Source organism: Trichosurus vulpecula, chromosome 4 (assembly GCF_011100635.1).
Source record: "Trichosurus vulpecula isolate mTriVul1 chromosome 4, mTriVul1.pri, whole genome shotgun sequence".
NCBI lineage: Eukaryota > Metazoa > Chordata > Mammalia > Diprotodontia > Phalangeridae > Trichosurus > Trichosurus vulpecula.
In genome coordinates, this window is record NC_050576.1 from 169,637,791 (window position 1) to 169,661,031 (window position 23,241).

At 38.8% G+C, this 23,241-nt stretch overlaps 1 protein-coding gene across 1 annotated transcript in view; it reads left to right on the forward strand.

The window, feature by feature from the left end:
- The window catches only part of SKA2 (spindle and kinetochore associated complex subunit 2), a 54,198-nt gene extending 50,266 nt beyond the window's left edge, over positions 1-3,932 (forward strand). Inside the window, exon 6 of the mRNA XM_036757863.1 lies at positions 2,908-3,932. The gene's annotated coding sequence lies outside the window, so the exon portion shown is untranslated. The remainder of the gene's footprint in view (positions 1-2,907) is intronic.
- Positions 3,933-23,241: the final 19,309 nt, after the last annotated feature.

Consider the following 23,241-nt stretch of genomic DNA (forward strand, 5'->3'; position numbering starts at 1 on the left):
TACCTTCCATTCATAATAAATTCCTGAAGTGCTGATATTCTGTGCTGCTAATTAATGAAGGATCATATGTTTTGGAAATCAGCTGTGCCAAAGGCAGCAGAAAAATTCTGGTATGAAGGTTTGGGGGCATGACTTGCTCTTGGTTGAAACAAAGTAACAGCCCACTTCCATGCAGAGTTGGAACATAGGAGTACCAATGGATAAAATTAAATGCAAATACAAAATGCTCTGCTTGGCATTCAAAGCCCATCGTAACTTAGTCTTCACTTGCCTTTCCATCTTCTTACACCTTACTCCAGAACACTTACTCTTCAATCCAGTAACATTGGCCTCTTCCATAAACAAGACTGTCTCTGGTCTCCTGGCATTCTCTCTGGCTGTCCTCCCTGGCTTCCTTTAAGTCTCAACTAAAATCCCATCTTTTATCGGAAGTCTTCTCCAACCTTCCTTAAATCTAGTGACTTCTCTCTGTTAATTACTATTTATCCTGTTTATAGCTTATTTTGTACGTATTTGTTTACGTGTCTTCTGCCAATTAGATTGTAAGTTCCTTGTGAGCAGGGACTGCCTGTTGCCTCTTTTTGTATCCCCAGTGTTTAGCACAGTACCTGGCACATAGTAGGGCTTTAATGTTTGTTTATTAATTAATTAGTATTTTTTGAATCTGCTCCATCATGTAGACAATACTTGGTTGAGATGTCCAAGTACTACAACATTATCTAACCTGCTACAGAATATTGAGTCCTGAAAAGCTTTAAGGGCAAGTGTTAATGATCCTCCATCTCAAACACAACAGAACCTCAGGATAGCCTTTGTACAGTATCTGATTTTTAAGTAGAACTGCACTTAAATGGGTCCACCAAAATAAATTAGTATAATGAACTGACCTAAATAAAGGTTTTGCTTACTTAGTATTGTTCATTTAAATAGCATGTTAGACCTTGAAACGACCTCAAAGATAAACGGGTCCAGCCCTCTATACCAATACAATGATTTTAGTTTTAATATATATAGTTAGTACTTAGCCAACAGGTGCAACTATTTCTTAAGTCCATTTCTAGTTAAACCTATAATTGTCATCTGCATTAGTAATCTTTGTCTTTCTTTTTCCACAATTGCAATACATACATGATCACTGCATCTCAGAGCTGTACCCCATTATAAGTTAAAAGGAAGGAGATACAGCTGTTTTGGTAGATTCTAAGATTCTAGTTTTATGTCATCAATTCCTGTCCATTCAGATTTTAGCAATAGTATGCTTCAGGCTTCAAAGATGTAATAATAATTCCAGTTCCATGTAGAGTTTGTCCTCTAGCTATTTCCTATCCATAGAGTCAAAGACTGATGAAAGAAAATAAAGAATTATAAGTCTTCTGCAGTTATTTGATTTCCCTCCTAGAGAAGAACAGAGTTTAACAGTGATCCGTAGTTGAACATTTATGGTCGAGACTTGCTTGCTACTAGAGAAAAAAATAGATGAAAAGACCCAATTTGTTGAGGAAAATAGCATAGAATTTTACAGAGACATCCAGCAAGTGTAATGGTACTATAATTTGGGGGAAAATAAAGGGTTCCCATTTTGGGTGTGATAGACAACATTTGGAGTCTATTCTGAAGGAATTATACCTATGAAGTTATTTAAGGTAAATAATTTAGCAAGGGTTGGTGAGGGCTGTTATTATTTGGTAGGGGCAAAAGAACTTCTGTTGGAGCCTTTTTCAGCTTCATATTTGACTGGGTCTTACAGAGTGAGGTTATTAGATCCTAGCTAGGGAGTAGTCTGAGATCTACAAAATACAGAAATTGACCTAGGATCATATAGTCAAACGAAATTTTCAGCTGGTTTGTGTGAGCTTCTTTGCCTTAGGGCTCCTGAAAGCAAGGTTAGAACAAACACACCTGCCATAAATTTATATTAAGGAATCCAAGAGCTAGAAGTATAGTGAGGGACTTAAGGGATAAGTCTAACAACAAACTTCAATTAATCATGTGATCCTAATGGAATTAGCTTCATGCTATGTTAAGGACTCTTGATATTGAAGACCCAATTTAGTTAAATTCCATAAATATTATTTGAGATCCTACTATGTACTATGTACTGATCAAGAGAGCCCTTCCCTTTTTAATTCTGTATACCCCTTTTGAAGAGATTGCTACAGAGTGGGAGGTACTCAGTGTATTTTGACAGAGTCCATGTGAGTCTGGAGAACTTGAGGAACTCTCTACCTCTGTCATAGTCTATGGTCCAGCTCCATTAGTCCTCCGGTGAGATAGTAAGGCTTCTGGGCCAGGGCCTTGGCTACTAGTCCAAGGAAAAGTTTTGTCTTTGTCTTCATGAGAAAAATCTTGGGACCTTGTTCACCTGTCCGTTGGGAATCGATAGGAATAGGGAAAGTTGCTCTGAGGTAATAAGGTTGCTAGGGACAGCAGTTGCCAATAAGAATACATTCAAGACTATTCTACTTAGATTCAACTTGTGACTCAACCTGCCAAACACTGTCTATGCCCGCCTGAAGGAATGATGGTACCCTCTCACTACCCATTTATCAATGGATACTTGTTCTTCTATAATTCCTCTTTTAGCCATACTATGGGCAACAGTGTTCCTAAATCTATATTCAGTATTGTCTCTGCTGGCTGAATCCACAGCTTCTCAGTGGGATCTATTATAATAAAATAAACTTTAGGGGATGTGATTTATACATTTATTTATTGGGATAAATGGAAACTAGATAATGAAATTTCATTTTTAATTGCCAACTTTAAATTTAAAAATTAACAAATTTGAGTTTCATTTAATATTGGCAATAGATGCCTACATCTGGAAGGAAAATTTGACCAGTGTAATAATTTTGGGAAACAGTCTTCCTAATTTTTTTTTAATGATCTTTCCCCCATTTTTTATAGAACTCTACTGAATATGACACCAATGAACAGATGATACAGATGAATGTGAAAGCCAGGAGCCTAAGCTATGGAGTCAGAAAGAGCTGAAGTTAAGAAAAATGGAAACAGTAAGATGGACAAGGCAGATTAAAGATAAAGGATCTCTTCGTTTTGATGCATGAAATGAGCATTAACTCCTCGTGTGCCAGGAAGCTGTTATTTTGATAGTGGTGTTATGGCGATAAATGTGTTGTGAGAGTTGCTTGTGCTGTATTAACTATTTGTAATAAGTGTTCCTTTAAAACTAAAAAAATCTGTAAGCCATCTAAGTACCGTTTTTAACTGCGTCATGTTTTACTTTTGTATTCTGGAAATTAATCTAAGTTCTCTATTCTCTGGAGTGTTTCTTTGGAGCTTCAAGTCAGAAGTCTCTGAAAGTTTAGTAGTGAGATCAATCCCTAAATTGCTACATTTGAGAAATACATTTAACCTCCCCAGTCTTAGTTTTCCCCTTTAGAAAACTGAGATTTAACTAGTTTTATCCTCCTCCCAGGGATGAAGGAAATATTATATCCACAGGCAAACAAATTCCTTGGGGGTAGGGATTGTCAGCATGTGAAGTTTTATTGTCATTGCTTGATTTTAAAATGTGTCTAGACTTGATAATTTATACTTAGTACTTTTTTTTCAAATGCCTGCTTTTAGTTTCTCAACCTGATACATAAAATAGAAAGTATCCACAGTGTTTCCATGACCTCATATAGGAAGATAAATATTAATGTGTGATTTGAGAATTAAGAGTATACAACAAAGAGCTTTCTGCGTGTTTGCCTTTGGCTATTTTACTTGGTGTGCTGTGATGACACTAATTAATCACTCCTTGGTTTCCATGATCCTGATGATCATTTGAAGTATTTTATTTCAGTGCTTATTTCAGATTTTGTATATAAATAAATTAAGTTTATCATGTCTTGGAAGTGCAATACTCATGCTAATTAATATCATTGTATTGGATTTGTTAAATTAAAATATTCCAACACCTTTAACAAGCAAAGTTGTTGTATTTTTTCTGGAAAGTTTTTTTAAGGTTAAAAGATCATCATAATAATGCATATTAACTATTTGAAATTAAACAAACAAGTAAAAATAATTATATAACATAAAATCAGACAGTGAGGTCAAAGACATTCCATAACTCGCTATATAACACATCAAAAACTGTTGTCTTTCAATTTATGGGCCTAAATTAAGATGTGAATTCTTCAGTAACATGTTTCAGTAAAATAAGATGTCACTGTTTTTATGATATAATGATTTTATCATTGGAAATAATTTTAAAAAAAGAAGCAATACCATGTGCTTCACCATTTCACCCTAAGGACCATGGGACTTTTACATATGGTTTGCAGCTGAAATCTTCCATATGTGTTGGGTTTCCTAGTAGAATGGGAAAGTAGGGATTGCGTTGCTTTTCTGTTTGTATTCCCAGTGCTTTGAATATGGTAAGCACTTAATAAAAGCTCTATTCATTTACTCACTCATTGTTCATACAACCAACATACAATTACTCCTAAAACCAAATCCTCAGGAATTTGTGTGCATTTATTTTAAGGTGCATTAATTTGGGCTAAACAGTAAGGCCTGCCTGAATCAGTAAAGGGTGAATTATAAAATAATTGAATCTATGATCTCATCTATGAGGGTATCCCTTCCATTTGTTCAAACAGCAACTCATCCATACCTCAATCTATGTAATTCTTTGTCCATGTTCTCCTACAGTCCTTCCATAGAGGATCTATCCATTTTGTGGAAGAAAGGCTGTCTTCCAGGTGTCGTTTATATTTCATAAGTAGTAATGCAGCTCTCAGACTGTCCATCTGGTACCCTTAATTCTTCCTAGATGGCCAGCTAGATTTCAAGAAATAATAGTTTTATTTCAAAGCATAAATAGTAAATTCTAAGGACCTTTTTTTTGGAGACAGGGTTAAGTGACTTGCCCAGGGTCACACAGGTCTGAGGCTGCATTTGAACTGAGGTCCTCCTAGCTAACTGTGCCACCTAGCTGCCCCAGAACCTCGTTTTAAGAAACAAAACTTCTGAAGAAAATGTTTGGCACCTGTATGGAGTGTGAGGCCCACTCATGGGGAAGATGATGCTGTCCTTGTCTGGCTCAAAGGGTGATAGAATGGACATCTCTAGCTTCTTCTCCCCTCACCCTTCTCCAAGGGAGATTGTCATTTCTGCCTGGAGGTTATGGCCAGAGGCCACTAATCCTCTGTCCTCAGATAGAGGGAGTACAAGGCTAGAAGAATATCTGCTCCCTTATTGTTCATCTAGGGAATATGATCAGGTTCCATCTAACTTTTTATTGCTTTGTCATTTTGTGGGGAAGAGAAAACCTCAAGCTCTATATCCAAATCTTGACCCCTTCCTCACCAAATACTGGTTTCACAATGAAAACACAGAAAATAGAAAAGCAAAGAAATTCATCTATCCAAATCATAGCGAGACAGAAACCAGAGAAGGCATACGTAGGAGTGAAAGAGCTCTCCCATTGGGACCAAGAAAACAGCTCAACTGAGTGTCCTAGATCTCACCCAAGGGGAAACTTCCATAAGTCTCTACAGTGGCTAGCTGGGCATAGGGACATAAGAGAGACTGCCACTCCTACCATGTCTTCCCAGAGTATTCTTTCAACAACCTTAAGTGGGGTTGGCCTCTTCTATCTTCTCTCTTGAATTTGGAAGCAAAAAGCCAACTTGACTGAAGACGTTTCATTTGGAGAATCTCCAAAGGGGGACTGGCTTAGAACTGAAGCTCTTGCCTTTCCCCAACTCTGCCTTGTTTCATCGGGGCAGGGCCTTCATCTCTACAACTAAGGAAAGTCCCATACCGCAGGGCATTGTGACATGGGTTACACACCTAAAGGTAAATTTCAATCCGGAACATTCCTGAATTATCACAACTTAATTTGCTTAAATTGTTATATCAGCAATGCTTTTATTAAGTGCCTACTATGTGCCAGGTGTTGTGCTAGATGCTTTGGATACTAAGAAAAGTGAAAATATCTCTTCAATGAACTTACATTTTGTAGGAAAAACAACATATACATGTTGTTCAGTCATTTTTCAGTTGCATCTGATTCTTTGTGACCCCATGTGGGTTTTTCTTGGCAAAGATTCTGGAGTGCTTTGCCATTTCCTTCCCCAGCTCATTTTACAGGTGAGAAACTGAGGCAAACAGGGTTAGTGACTTGCACAGGGTCACACTGCTAGTAAGTGTCCAGGGCCAGATTTGAACTCAGGAAGATGAATGAATCTTCCTGAGTTAAGGCCCAGCACTCTATCCACTATGCCATTAGCTGCCCTAACATATACATACATAACTATATTAAAGTAGGTGGGAAGGGAAATACTAGCAGCTGGGGAAAAGAGGAAGGGCTTCAAGTAGAATGCTTAAGCTGAGTCTTGAAAGAAACTAAGGAAGTGTATCCCAGGTGTGGGGAATGTGAGATGCAAAAGCAAAGAGATTGGGAAATAAAGTACCATGTAGAGAACAGTAACAAAGATATTGCCCAGACCAAGAAGAGCAAATTTATAATTAGCCTAGAAAGATATATTAAGGTCAAGTAACGAAGAGAATTTGAAGCCAAATAGAGCAGTTTGTATTTGTTCTTGGTGAATGCTGTTTCATTTTTCACATAGCTCATTTTAAGATGAAAATAGTGAATGCCTTTAGTGATTTAAGTTTCCAGCTTGTTTTGAGTCCCCAAAGATAGACTTGGTCTGGATGGGGGAAGGTAGATTTAGAGCAGACTTTTCTTTTCACTGAACAAGACTGAAAAGGGGCAAGAGGCTAGATAGATAGGTAGATGGTGTTTTCTACAAGCAATACAATTATGCCAATGTATTTAGGTTGCTTTTTTCTAATTGCACTGCAGTTCTCATCCTAATAGTTAAAGAGTCGAATGAAGCTCATTCAGCTTTAAGAATTCATAAATAACTAAAGCATCAGAGTTCTCAAATGGAACTGCCCCATAACCCTCCTTTCTCGAGTTCTTCCTATCTATTGTGTATTGTGTATATAGTATCGGCAGAAAACAAACCCAGAACTGAAAATATTTAGAAGTTCATTAAGTTGTCCAGCAGTGGGGAGAGCCAAAAAATATGGCCTCCTCACCCCAAACTCTCCTCCCCATTCTCTGTAAGTTTTACATTTTGTAAGAGTTCAAACAAAGGAACAAGGAAACAGTCACTGATTGGCCAGCATGCAGGCAGTTTCCAGATAAATAGGTTGCTTGAGATGGATAAACAGGAGGAAACTCCATACATTCCTTGCATCGGTCTTTCCATCTGGCTCCCTTGGAAGGGTGTTTTGTTTTGTTTTAAATTTCATTTATTTATTTATTTGTTTGTTTGTTTGTTTGTTTGTTTGTTTGTTTATCTATCTATCTATCTATCTATTTATTTATTTATTTATTTTGGAGGCAGGCAGGAAGTCGGCATAACTTGCAAACCTGAGTTAAGCATTAAACAAATCTGATCTCTAAGCAACAAGCTTGGTCTCTCAGACACACAGGGCTTAGATTCAAACGATGCAAAAAGTTTTCCCACAGTAGGAGGATGAACCATCAGGATTTTATTCTAATGTGGAATAAATTTTTCCCTTGATTTGCTAGAGGTAAACTGTGTGCCTCAGTTCTAAGATGTGATTCCCCACGTTTATTTTAAATTTTTGTACAGTTTGCAACATCCTAAACAGGAAATAAGAAGGCATGGATTTTTTTTTAAACTATCATCTTTTTATTGATACTTTACATTCATTGCTGTATCTATTTCTCCCTTTTCCTCTGCCCAGAGGGTCATCCCTTATAACAAAGATTCAAAAAGAAGGAGGAAAAGAGGAGTTTGGCAAAACTAACACATACATCAACTGTATCTAACAGTATATGAAATATTCCACATCCATAGTCCCCCTCATCTTCAGTGAAGGAGAGGGAGGCACATTTCCTCACCTCTTCTTCAGGGCCAAGTTCTCTTGGTAAATTAATCTCTCAGCCTCAGAAAAGCCTCCCTGGGCCTCAAAGCTATCTTGAACCTGTGGCAAGTTTATCCCAGTTAACAAAACTTTTACCATAAGTGATGCTTACTTGTTAAAACAGAATGACAGTAGCGTGGTCAAACGGAGAGAGCATCGGATTTGGGGTCATAGGACCTGAGTTCAAATTCTGTCTCTTGCTATGTGATCTCTATCAAGTCACTTCTATGGGCCTCAGTTTAGGTCATTTCCATCTCCATATTCATGATCCTTTGATTCCCAAATACTTAAAAGGATACGCCCTTAAATCTAACATATGTGAATCTCAGTTTATCTTTTGCTCCAAACTTGCTTCTTCTCTCCCTTGACCTTTCCCTTTCCCTCATCTGTCACATCCAACCAGTGCCTTGTTCATTTGTTTCCTCAACACTTCCTATATCCATCCATCCATCTCTTCTCCATTCCCACTGCCACAAGCCTAGTACAAGACCTCCTTACTACTTTCCTGCACTACCATGATAGTCTCCTAATGGGTCTTCTTTTACTCTGTCTCTTCTCCTATATAACCTTTAATCTACTGTCATACTTGGCTTCTTTATAGATTTGGTCATGTCAATCTGCAAAAAACCAAACCAACCTTAATTAGCACTTGAGTTTACTAAGTAGATTCAAATTCCCTGGCATTCAAGATCTTCCAGAACATGGTAGCATCCTACCTTTTCTGACTTATCTCACATTTTCTCCCTTCACACATGCTGCCCTCTAGCCACAAAGAACTAAATCTCTAGCATACATTAAATGCTTTTCCATATGCCTTTACTCCTGCTGTTTCATATTCCAGGAATGTTGTTCCTCTCCTTCTTCATCTGTTGACTTCCTATCTTCCTTAAAAGCTCAATTCAGATGTTACCTCCTCCCCTGCTCATACTAACAAACTTGCCCCCCCCACTTAATATTTTGCTTTGTGCCTTTCAAGTGTTCTTATATAATTATTCACATAGTTGTTAGAATTCCCCTCCCACCCCAATTAAACTGTGAACTGCTTTAGAGTTCGGACTATCTTATCTCCATTTTCGTCCCAAACTACACCCCAGTTCGTGGTGTTTTGTACAATCAATTATGCAAGTTGTAATTTGAGCCCTTCCTTATCCAATGTTTTCTTCATTCACAAACTGTGCAGGATTGAAAGTATTTAATTAAGACATTATAGGAAGGTAACTCACTGGAAAATAAAGGCATACTTTGTCAGACATGCCCAATGTGTTGATTTGCTTTGCTTAACTCTTCTTTGTTACAAGGAAGCTTCTATTTGGTGGGAGGTTGTGGAGTGGGAGAGGCAGTCATTGGAAAATGATAACAAAATAAAAAAGGGCATCAAAAGAGAAGAAGAGAAAGCAATAACAGTTGTTTTCATGCCTCTCCTTTTTATGCAAAATAGGTACAATTTCCTCTAGGTCGTAATGGGAAAGTAACTCCTAGAGAAACTCATGGGGATGAGAGAATTATCTTTCCTGATCATGCGGAAGGAAATAAACATTTATATAGTACTTACTAGATGCCAGACACTGTGCTAAGTGCTTTATATATATTATCTTATTTAACCCTTGCAAAGACCCTGTGAGGAGGGTGTTTTTATTATCCCTATTTTACAGCTGAGAAAACTGAGGCAGACAGAGATTAAGTAACTTGCACAGATTTACACATCTAGTATCTGAAGCTGAATTTGAACTCAGGTCTTCCGGACTCCAAGCGCAGTGTCCTTCCACTGAGACACCAAGCTGCCTTAGGTGTCATGAGGGACTGGATAAGGAGAGTGTCATTTGTTTCTTTTCCCTTTCCCCATCTCTTCTCAGGTTAGTCTTTATAGTCAGCATGGCGATCTACGAATGACTCTCAGGTAACCTCTCTGGCTTCTGTGTCATCAGGGTTCTGCCAGGATTTCAGGGTTTGGAGATGCCACTGTAGACTCAACTGAGTAGCCATTCTTCCTATTACTCCAGCCAAAGGACTCCTTTCTTTTCAGGGCAGGAGGTGATCTCTGCCTCTTAAATCTCTTTGTCTATTTTCAGTCACCAGACATCATGGGCAGCTTTGTTCCCCAACTCTGAGCTCATAACCACTATGAATACTCCTCATCTATAGCTTTCCCTCTCCAACTCAATCCAAGGTCTTCTGACTCAATCCCTGCCTCCAGGCACAAGTCACATGATCTTGACATCCTAGGGCTTCTTCAAGAGCAATAGGTACATATCTCACCTCAGTCTTTATGTACAAATGAGATTAGAAAGCATAGTTCCTTTGCTTTAGCCACCATGGGCAAATAAGGTCAGATGGGGTACTTACATCTATCTTCCCAACCCCCCCCCAAAAATTTAAGTCCGTATAGGCTAGAGCAGCTGTATAGTTCTATCTATAAATCACAAAAATTCATTAATTTGCATGTAATGAAGTCAAAAGAAATGATTATAGATATGTAGGACACATGTAGATACATAACACATAACATTCTAACTAGAGTAACATGCAAAAGACCAGATGCTAGGTGAAATACAAACACAAAGCTCATAGCAAAGGTTCATACAGTACAGTAGAAATAAAAAGTTCACATATAATATTTAACATACTACTTTGTTCAGTTCAGTCATATCCAATTCTTCGTGACCCCATTTGGGATTTTCTTGGCAAAGATACTGGAATGGTTTGCCATTTCCTTCTCCAGTTCATTTTATGGATGAGGAAACTGAGGCAAGCAGGGTTAAATGATTTGTCCAGGGTCACACAGACAGTAATTGTCTGAGAATAGATTTGAATTCATGTTCTCCTGACTCCAGGCCCAGTAATCTATGTACTGCACCACCTACTGCCCCTTAACATACCTAATAATGTACCTAATAATTACAACTGCAATTGGTCCTAAGGGTCTGGGAGTCTCTCACCTTTCCCTTTCTCTCAAGGATCTTTCTCACTGGACCCACATGCATAGTAATCAGATGCAGTTCTGGGGAATCCTGGACTCTAATGAGAAAGGTTATGCTCCCCTTTTCACACTTTGGCTCTTTACATCTCCATCCTGGTGTGCTGAGAAAAATTTACTTATAGCTTAGGTTTGGGTCTTGTCTATGGTATCCTTAAAGAGAGGAATAGAAAAGTACTTTATATAAAATGTAAACTAGATATGGGAAAGGCATTTATTTTCTATACACAAAAGGCCTTCACCAGTTTGAATTAATAGTGGGACAGAATACTATCCTAACCCTATTCCCCCATGAAGGTAATGCTAATTTTTCCTTAAAAGGTAGTGAGGCCAGACTTGGGTGGCTCAGGAGACTAAAAGCTCAGGCTGTTGACATAACTTCCTCATCATCTGAGTACAAAATAGCAACAAGGGATTTTAGCCCTGCTCCAGCCCCCCATGCTTGATCAGTAAGCCATGCAAGGGAGCTTCAATCAGTTGAATCAACCTGAGTATCCTTAATGAGATTCTTCTTCTGCTATGACTAAATAAATCTCCTTTTGTTAACTATTTAATCATGTACGAGTATCTCATTTCATTCCAACATTGAGCCTCAATTACCAGAGGACTGGCCTGAGTCAAACCCAGATCAAAATAATTAGCACAGTCATGCCATTTTGGAACTTAAAAAGATTTTTGAAGTGGATGAAGGGCAGTGTTGAGGAAGGTGATCCTGGACCAGCTTTAATGCTACTGCTCACATCTTAATTACCACCTCCCCTCAGACCCTGGGTCAAGAAAGCCTAAGACCCTGAGTCCAAGAGCCCCAAGAACAGCAGTGCCCCCCCACCCCCCACCCCGCCCCATACCACTAACCCTGTTTCCAGGCCAGCCCTTGCAACGATTACCCAGGGAAGCAACCTTTGTGAATATGCAATCTGAAAATTGACTCCATGAGCAGTAGGTGCTGTAGCCTTTGCCTCCTTAGCAATAACAGCTACCAAACAACTGGAAAGGAAAATTTTCCCCAATAAAGTCATTGCGTGATCAAATGGTTCAACATCCAAAATGGATATGACATAGAGAAGATGCATTATCATCTGCCATCTCTGTATATGTAGCCTTCTTCATTAAAATGTCGAGTTCCCTGAGATCAGGGATTGTTTTGCCTTTCTACTTCTGGGGATGCTAAGTACCGCCAGGGCTTAGCACAGTGTTTGTGCAGAGTGAGTGTTTAATAAATGCTTTTTCATTCATTTGTTCATTCATTCATTCATTCATTTGTTCATTCATTCTAAAGAAATACAAGGTCAAGGCCTGTTCCTGCTTATTGTGGCTTCCTCTCATTGCACCTAGGCTCTGGCCCTGGAATTCCTGTACTGAGTAGGTCTTCCTTCAGGAAGCCCCTTACTATTCAGCCACTGCCTCATCTTGCTGTTATCTCTGGAGCTGAGCAGTTCCCTACTGGGGATGGAATGCTATACAGATAAACAGGTTTTCTTGTCTCCCAGAGATCCATGCTTGCTCTCTGTGTGTAGTAGAGCTTTTTGTCTATTTCTCAGCTCCAGTCCCTGTTTCCCAAATCATCCTTTATTGATCAATAAGCCAAGAATAGTCATGATTCTGATTTATACCCTGCTAAAAAGATATCATTAGAAGCCCTTCCTGGGTCACATTAACTGTAACGGCAGAACCTGAGTTCCAATCCAGCCTCAGACACTCTCTGTGTGACCCTATACAACTCACTTAACCCTGTTTGCCTCAGTTTTCTCATCTGTAAAATGATCTGGAGAAGGAAATAGCAAACCATTCTAGTATCTTTCCCAAGAAAACCCTAAATGGGGTCATGAAGAGTGCGATATGACTGAAATGACTGAACAAAACCAACTAAACTTTAACCAGTTAGCATTCACAAAGTGATATTTACTAAGAAGATATAGCAAGAACAGAAAAGCAAAAATATCCCTGAGAACTGAGACACACATCTGCTTTACTGTCTTAGTCCCTATGTAGGGCTGGGTCACATGTAGAATGGTTGTAACATCTGGAGATGAAAAGAGCCAAAGTTCACTGCATAGTTATTAGATGAGTCATTCCCTTTCTGCAGGAAGCAATTTCTCAGCTATCGGATCAATCCACTGCTGCGCTGAACTCTGTAGCTTTTGAGACTGGGCTGGCACATTTACCTGGCTCAACGGCTGGCAAACTCTGTTGTGGCCTTCATTTCCTAGGCTTCTAATGTTCCTCTGATCTTTCAAAGCTCACAGGGTCAAAGCTTTTCATTTCAGCTCCAGTTCTCTGCTATCTAAGGCAGAAAAAACGGGTACAATAGGGACCAAAATGATAGCACTGCCCTCGTGTGCTAATGGATGTATATCAAACCTGGGTAGGGAGGCTAGGCTGCTGGTACTTGAGCTCTCTCTCTGTCTCTACCTCTGTCTTTCTGTCTCTGTCTCTGTCTCTCTTTCTCTCCCCGCCCCCCAACCAGAAGCTTACGGAATTTCTTGTCTCAATCACAACCAGGAAAGAGAGCATGATTTGGTTAATGCCTTTTGTATTACTGAATTCAACTCAGAAACCAAGGCTTTCTGTAATTATGCAATAAGCTAAGAGGAAATAGTCTTAGAACATCTATGCACGCTCTGAAGAAGAGAACAGAGCCCTCTTTTAATGCATGCCCAGAGGCTAAACATCCATGCCGATACCCTACACATGCTCCCAGGACTGTGTTCTCATTGGCCAATTTTCTCCTACATATGAATGTATTTTAATTCAGGTAAGGAGAAGATCGAGGCACAAAATGAAACAAAAGAAGAGAGAATCGGGACAAAAAATCCACATCATATCTCCTCAAGCAACTGCTGTATTGTTCTGTACACAGTAAGCACTCAATAAATCCTTGTTGAATTATATCTCCAAGGTTCTTCCTAGCTCTAAAATTCTATGAATTTTAATACTGCAGGTACCATAGTAACCAAGAATCTAATCTTGTTTCTTAGCATAATAAAAGTGCCTGGACCAGAACATATGAAATTCAACTACCATTTTCAGAAATAATGTGATTTTCCCCTTAGCAACAGAAATCACAAATTATTAAGTACTTGGGAAATATAACATCCAGTGTTTAAGAAAGACAAATTAAGGAAGTCATTTATAAGAGCATTTAACTTTTAAATTCAATGCTATTTAATCATTCTGTTGGACTGAACATTATTTCAGAAGAGCGGTTACATAAAAATCACTCTAAACTGTTGTAATTACAATACAGATTGAGACAATTTCCTTAAGAATCATATTAATATTAATTTATAAAATGTCTGCTAAAGAGAGCAATTAAACCTTCAAACTCTTAATCACACACACCTTCTCTCTCTCTCTCTCTCAAATTTTGCCAAGTAGAATTATTAATGCACAAAACAAAAGGAAATACAATTATCTAGATATCAACCTTCTAGAATGTCTCACATTCAGAAGTCACCAAGGGTAGGGACAAGGAGATGGGGGTGGGAGTGAGAAACAACTTTTTTTGTGGGAGTAGGAAGAGGGTAAAGAAGAAAGTCATGCCTAAGAACAAATAGAGAACCCATAAAAGCCAAAGACACAAGGTTTAGACCCAAATACAATAACTGGATGATTTGTAAACACAGCCATATCTAGAACGGAGACATTGGGGCTGTTCTAGGGCAATAAAATTTAGAGGGTAAAACCATTTTAAATAATGATTTTTGAAGATTGTATGATTATAAAAAAGTTGTTATGTTTGCATTTTTATAGCACCTATACTCCTTTGTTTTTGTTTAGCCATTTCAGTCATGTTATATTATTCATGACCCCATATTGAGGTTTTCTTGGCAAAGATACTGGAGTAGTTTGCCATTTCCTTCTTCAACTCATTTTATGGATCAGAAAATTGAGGCAAACAGGGTTAAGTGATTCACCCAAGGTCACACAGTTAGTGTCTGAGGTCATATTTGAACTCAGGAAAATCAGTCGTCTTTACTCCAGGCCCCTGCTCTCTGTGACCCTTATACTCCATTATTAGCATAGAAACAAGTGATCTTGGCATTTAGTTATCAAGAATAATTCATGCAAAATTTTGTTGTTATATGGGATGACTCTCTGGGAAGGGGAGAGAGATACAGGGGGAAAGTTAAAAAATGTAAAAAGCAAAACATATCAATACAAATAAATTTATAAAAAAGAATTATTAAAATAAGAAGTTACCAGATTGTTGCTTCTACCCTGCTCATCCTGACTGAGATCTTCCCTACCCTGGCCCTCTTCTCTCTGGGTAGCAGTCTCCTCAGCAGCGGCATTGTGATGTTCCAGTATCTTATCTTTTAGAGAGCAAGAAGGCAATGCCGTGCAGTGGAAATAATGATGTATTTGAATTTGGAGTCAGAGGAACTAAAAAACAGAGTGGTATAGTAGGAATGAAACTGGACATGAAATCAAGAAAACTTGTGCTCGAATCCCACCACAGATACCAACCTCCCTAGGCCAGTTTCCTCATTTGCAAAATGAGAGATCTGATGACTTCTAAGGTCCCTCCCATGGGAGAGCTAGGTGGTGGGAGTCGAGACTTTCTGAGTTCAAATCTAGTCTCAGATACTTACTAGCTTGTGACCCTGGGTAAATCAAGTAACCCTGTTTGGTGCAGTGGGTATAGCACCTGGGTAGGAGTCAGGACTTCCTGAGTTCAAATCTAGCCTTAGATACTTACTAGCTTGTGACCCTGGGCAAGTCAAGTAACCCTGTTTGGTGCAGTGGATATAGCACCTGGGTAGGAGTCAGGACTTCCTGAGTTCAAATCTAGCCTTAGATACTTACTAGCTTGTGACCCTGGGCAAGTCAAGTAACCCTGTTTGGTGCAGTGACCTAGAGAAGGAAATGGCAAACCATTCCAGCAACATTGTCAAGGAAACCTGAAGAGTCAGATGGGACTGAACAACAACACACAAGGTCCTTCCCTTCTAAATCTTTGACTTTATGGTTCGAATCCCAGATCTGCCCCTTCCTAGCAGTGTGATTTTGGGTAGATTACTTAATATCTTTCTAGTCTTAATTTCTTCTTCTATAAAATGAAATTAGATTGGATAAGAGATCCCCCCAATCTCCAAAGCTATGATCCTTTTAGGGGCTAGTGTCTAGGTATACTAGGTGTATTGCTTCACAGGGTTGTATCCTGACATTTCCTTTCTTACTCAACTGAATTTGTCCTAATTCAAAAGTTCTTAAGCTTTTTTGTGTCTCAAACCCCTGTGGTAATCTGATGAAGCCTACGGAAGCCTTCTCAGAATAATGTTTTCAAAAGTGTCAAATAAAATACAAAGGAACAAAGTACAAAGAAAACCCATCATATTGAACTACGGTTATCAAAATGATTTTTTTAAACCAAGTTCACAGATGCCAGGTTAAGAACGCTTGACCATCTGCTTCCTATATTATTTTCACATCGTGAATTACAAAGTTGACTTAAGGGTTCTCTTGGTGCTGCTTATCCTGGATGCTCAAATTGCTGGATATACTAAGTATGCATAAAAGGATACCATGAAAGGAACTGGGAAAATGTCAGAGTGCTATGCAAATGAAAGGTTATATATTAGAAAGAAGGGGGCATTCAGGTTAGCCAACTACGCCAATTTGTCAAAGGCCAGAAAGATCAAGAAAATGATAGAGAGGAGATTGAGTAGATATAAAACAACACAATTCAATCAACACTAAATCCAGTCGAACACAGTCTGTGATGACTCCATAGCCATCAGACTGGCACATCATTCTCATACCCCTATGCAGAAAATTCTCTTTCCACAAAATTCCTACATAGGACTGCCATAAAGTGAGTATGATCATATATGGAAGCATTCATGACCAGTTCACTTGTCTGAAAATTCCAAACCATTAAAAGCCTCAGGGAGAGGTGGGGATGGGACAGGACACATCCCTCAGCTCTCAGTTGGCTAATGCTTCTAATGATTCTGAGTAACTTCCAGATACTGAGTGATCAAAAGATACTAAGAAACTTCAAATGGCACACCACAAAATCAGTACTCCTGGGGCCCAAGAGGATGGCATAGGGAAGACAGCTTCCTCTTGATCCTGCGTATGTTTGCAAAGCCTCTGGGAGGCTAGGACAGGACTTCTTAAACTTTTTCCACTTGTGATGTCTTTTTGCCCAAGAAATTTTTACATGATCCTGGGTATATAGGCATATAAAATAGGTATACCAATCAGACATTTACTGATAATAAATCATAAAGAAATTTACTTTAAAACAATTCTTTGGTATACACACAATTTTTCCATTTATTAAAGACAAAAACAAATTTTCATACTATTAAGATGTATGTGCTTGTTTATTTTTACATAAAGAATTAAATCTTGGTGGAATATTTGATACTGCAGGACACAGAGCATCTTCAACATTTTTCAGAGTTGATCAATATTTTGATTTTATAATTGTCAGTGCTGAGAACACTGCTTCACATAAATACATAGTACAAAATGGCAGAAGTATGTTTAGGTCCATTTCAGAAATTGTTGGAAATTCTGTCCCAAACCCAAGCCAAAATTCATTTAACAATTTTCTATGTACAGTAAAAACACTGCAGTTCATAACATATAATAGTCTCGAATCTGAGCCAAGGTGTTTCTGGCAGTGTTCCTTGGTGTCGCATGGCGTGCAAATTGTGCATGTTGTGTGTTTAGAACCAAGGCTGCAATGAAGTTACATGATACAACACAGGCAAGCATTGGCAGAAACACCTCAGATTCATTACGAATTTGATTTTGAATTAATTTTTGTTCATTGTGGGTTTAGAAACCTTTTACTGTTGCCAAATTTTTCAGGACCCCCACATTTAGTTCCGTGACCCTACATGGGGCTGTGACCCACAGTTTAAGAAGCGCTAAGCTAGAATGCCTTTTTAGAAAAATAAGACTAAAGGTAAACAAGTCCTATCAAGAATGTGCTTTAATTGGGGAACGATTTTTTTCAATATATATTTTTTATTTAATATTTTTAATTTTCAGCATTGATTTCCACAAGAGTTTGAATGACAAATTTTCTCCCCATTTCTACCCTCCCCCCCACTCCAAGATGGCACATATTCTGATTGCCCTGTTCCCCAGTCAGCCCTCCCTTCTGGTACCCCACTCCCCCCATCCCCTTTTCCCTTATTTTCTTGTAGGGCAAGATAGATTTCTATGCCCCATTCCCTATATATCTTATTTCCCAGTTGCATACAAATACAACTTTTTTTTTGATCTGCTTTTAAAACTTTGAGTTCCAAAATCTCTCTCATCTTCCCTTCCCACGCACCCTCCCTAAGAAGGCAAGCAATTCAACATAGGCCACATGTGTATCATTATGCGAAACCCTTCTACAACACTCATGTTGTGAAAGACTAACTATATTTTGCTCCTTCCTATCCTATCCCCCTATATTCAATTTTCTCCCTTGACCCTGTCCCTTTTCCCAAGTGTTTACTTTTGATTATCTCCTCCCCCTATCTGCCCTCCCTTCTATCATCCCCACTTTTTTATCTCTTTCTTCCTTCTTTCCTGTGGGGTAAGATACCCAACTGAGTGTGTATGTTATTCCCTCCTCAGGTAAAATCCAATGAGAGCAAGATTCAATCATTCCCCCTCACCTGCCCCCTCTTCCCTTTCTACAGAACTGCTTTTTCTTGCCACTTTTATGCGAGATAATTTACCCCATTCTATCTGTCCCTTTCTCCATCTATAAATATATTCCTCTCTCATCCCTTAATTTGATTTTATTTTCTTAGATATCATCCCTTCATATTCAACTCACCCTGTGTCCTCTGTCTATATATGTATGTGTATATATATGTATGTATATTTCCTTCAGCTACCCTAATACTGAGGTATCATAATTTATACACATCATCTTTCCATGTAGGAATGTAAACATGTAAACAAAACAGTTCAGCTTTGGTCAGTCCCTTATGATTTCTCTTTCTTGTTTATCTTTTCATGCTTCTCTTGATTCTTGTGTTTGAGAATCAAATTTTCTATTCAGCTCTGGTCTTTTCACTGAGAAAGCTTGAAAGTCCTCTATTTTATTGAAAATCCATATTTTGCCTTGGAGCATGATACTCAGTTTTGCTGGGTAGGTGATTCTTGGTTTTAATCCTAGCTCCATTGACCTTTGGAATATCATATTCCAAGCCCTTCAATTCCTTAATGTAGAAGCTGCTAGATCTTGTGTTATCCTGATTGTGTTTCCACAATACTCAAATTGTTTCTTTCTGACTGCTTGCAGTATTTTCTCCTTGATCTGGGAGCTCTGGAATTTGGTGACAATATTCCTAGGAGTTTTCTTTTTGGGATCTTTTTTGGGAGGCAATCGGTGGATTCTTTCAATTTCTATTTTGCCCTGTGGCTCTAGAATATCAGGGCAGTTCTCCTTGATAATTTCTTGAAAGATGATATCTAGGCTCTTTTTTTGATCATGGCTTTCAGGTAATCCAATAATTTTTAAATTATCTCTCTTGGATCTATTCTCCAGGTCAGTGGTTTTTCCAATGAGATATTTCACATTGTCTTTTGATTTTTTTCATTCCTTTGGTTCTGTTTTATAATATCTTGATTTCTCATAAAGTCACTAGCTTCCACTTGCTCCAATCTAATTTTTAAGGTGGTATTTTCTTTAGTGGTCTTTTGAACCTCCTTTTCCATTTGGCTAATTCTGCCTTTCAAGGCATTCTTCTCCTTATTGGCTTTTTGGAGTTCTTTTGCCATTTGAGTTAGTCTATTTTTAAAGGTGTTATTTTCTTCAGTATTTTTTTGGGTCTCCTTTAGCAAGTGATTGACTTGTTTTTCATGGTTTTCTCACATCACTCTCATTTCTCTTCCCAATTTTTCCCCTACTTCTCTAACTTGCTTTTCCAAATCTTTTTTGAGCTCTTCCATGGCCTGAGACCAGTTCATGTTTTTCTTGGAGGCTTTTGTTGTAGGCTCTTTGACTTTGTTAACTTCTTCTGGCTGTATGTTTTGGTCTTGTCACCGAAGAAAGATTCCAAAGTCTGAGTCTAAATCTGAGTCCGTTTTCGCTGCCTGGCCATGTTCCCAGCCAACTACTTGACCCTTGAGCTCTTTGTCCAGGTATGACTGCCTGTAGAGTACATAGTACTTTGTCCCAAGCTTGAGGGGCTGTGCTGTTGTTTTCAGAGCTATTTCTACACACCAAGCTCTGTCACAGTAGCGCTCCTCCTCCCCCAAGAACTGCCAATCCAGACCTTGACTCAGATCTAGGCAGGCTCTGCACTCCTGCTCTGATCAGCCACTTAATTCCTCCCACCAGGTGGGCCTGGGGAGGGAAGCAACTGAAGCTGTAGCTCTGTAAGCAGCCTCAGAGCTGCACCACCTCCGCTGCCCTCAGGGCAGTAGCCAACTGTGAACTCCTTTCACTCTGTTCCAGAAGCTTTTCCCACTAACCTTCTCTGTTGTCTTTGGTGTTTGTGGGTTGAGAAGTCTGGTAACTGCCACAGCTCACTGATTCAGGGCTATGGCCTATTCTGGCTGGCTCCCAGTCTGGTTGGTCCAGGCATAGCCCACACTGGGCTCTGCTCCACTCCACTCCCAGCACAGTGTGACAGACCTTACCCAGCAACCATCCAGGCTGTCCTGGGCTGAAGCCCTGCTTCCCTCTGCTATTTCATGAGTTCTGCAGTTCTAGAATTTGTTCAGAGCCATTTTTTATAGGTGTTTGGAGGGTCCTGGGGAACAGCTTTAGGTAAGTCCCTGCTTTCCAGCCGCCATCTTGGCTTTGCCCCCAAATGGGGAACAATTCTAAAATCCTGCCTAGGGCATACAAAAGCATCTTCTTGGATGTGTCATATGACTATTTGAAAATCTGGTAGATGGAGCAATAGAATGTGAGATTCTTAGTGACGGATTATTTTGTTTTTTTTACTTTGTATCCTTACCACCTAGCATACCTGGGGCAAGACTGCCTCTCAGGAGAAAGAAGGCCAGGGCAGAAAAAATAAGCTCTCATGTAGAGTGCGGCTACCAGCAAGGTAAAGACAGCCATCTGGTAACCTATTACCTTAATCATTCTTAAAAAAATTATTGATATATTTCAGTTTTTTACATTGCCTAAATTTCCCCTTGTTTCTCCTTTCCAGAGACCCATCCCATAAAACAACTAATTTTAAATTGAATTATTCTTGGTAACCAAATGGCAAAAAGCAGTTGTTTCTAGGCTGGTAAAGGAGTACAAGTGGTATAAAAATATAAATGTAATTACTTTTTAATAATTGTACACTCTTTAAAAATGGACACGTACTAGGTGCTTAATAAGCACTTGCTGAATGTATGAATGAATGAACTTTGTGGAGTATATTGTATGGTCACTTCCTGCACCTTTATCCTAGACACAAACCTGTAACTGGGAAGATCTACTTAAGCCTCTCCTGTGTACAGAGAATTTTCTTGGGTGAGTGGATGAGATACCAAGTTTAGGTAAGAAATTCTCTCTGCTCTGTTGGAGTTTCTCATGCCCCCACATGTCCAATGAGTTTCTGAATATTGCCATTTCTACTTCCACAAAATCCTTACCATCCATCCCTTTTTCTCTACTCAAATAGTTCCTACTTTAGTTCAGGTCCTTATCACTTCTGATTCAGATTATTGCAACAGTCTCCTGATTGGTCACTTTGCCTCAAGTCTCTCACCATTCCAGTCTGAAAGACTTCCCTACTCAATCAACTCTAGTGACTTTCTATTGTCTCTAGTATTAATGAAAACTCCCCCTGCTGAGCTTTTAAAGCCTTATAAAACCAGGCCCAATCTACCTTTCCAGCCTCGTTGGACATCACTTCCTTTCCTGTACTCTGAGATCCAGCCAAACTAGCCTTTTCTCTGTTTCTCTCAAATGACACCCCATTCCCCACCTCTGTGCCTCTGTCCTGGCCATTCTCCATACCTAAAATATATTTCCTCCTTACCTCTTCTTCATAGAATCCCTTTTCTTCTTTTAAAATGCAGCTCAGCGGGTGGACTTCAAAAAAAGCTGGAAAGACTTGTATGAACTGATGCTGAGTGAAGTGAGCAGAAGCAGGAGAACACTGTATACAGTAACAGCCACATTGTGTAATGACTAACTTTGATAGACTTAGCTCTTCTTAGCAATGCAAGGATCTAAGACAACTCCAAAAGACTCATGATGGAAAATGCCATCCACATCCAGAGAAAGAACTGTGGAGTCTGAATGCAGATTGAAGCATGCTATTTGCTCTCTCTCTTTTTTTTGTCCGTTTCTTCTTTTTCATGGTTTCTCCCATTGGTTCTAATTCTTCTTTATGTTTAATATGAATGCATATGTAGAGCCTATATGAAATTACATGCCATCTTGGGGTGGGGGAAGGGAAAGGTGGGGAGAAAATTTGGAATGCAAAATCTTATGGAAGTGAATATTGAAAACTAAAAATAAATAAATTAAAAAAATAAAATTAAATGTGGCTCAGGCCCCATCTTCAGCATGTAGCCTTTCCTAATCCCCCAATCTGCTAATGCCCTCCCTGCCAAACTACCTTGTGCTTAAATACACTTCTAAATTAATTTTATATTTATGTTGTCTGTTTCCACATTTATGTTGTTTCCCTCATTTGACTATAAGCTCTTTGAGAGTAGGGATTGTTTTACTCTTTGTACTTGTATGCCCAGGGCCTAGAATACTTCCTGGCTTATCATAGGCACTTAATACTTACTGGTTGAGTATTGACTGATTTCAGTCTAATAGGGACATCTAACATATAAGTAACTATAACAAAAATACAACATATGCACATAAGAGAAAAGCACATAATATAATTCATGATCCTTGTACTTTGTCTACTTTTTGCAAAATTCTTACAACCAAATTATATTGTTATCAATAGGTCACATAAGTAATCTTTAATTTTTTTATTGGATCATAAATTCACAGGACTGTCCTCTATTATAGTAAGATTTCTTTTGTCAGTGTGCATCAAACTACTCCTTTCCATAGAATTTTGTGGGTTCAATGTATTTTTACATATGCCATCTAATTTCATACAATAATCTTGTGAGAAAGCAAGTACAAGTATTATTAGTGTGTCCTTGGGCAAGTCACTTAACCCTGTTTGCCTCAGTTTCTACATTTGTAAAATGAAGTGGAGAAGGAAATGGCAAACTACTCCAGTATCTTTGCCAAGAAAACCCCAAATGGGATCTGGAAGCATTGGACGTGACTAAACAACAACAATAAAAGCATTTATTAATGGGACACAAATGCATTGTTGGTGGAGTTGTGAACTGATCCAACCATTCCAGAACGCAGTATGGAACTATGCCTAAAAGACAATCAAACTGTG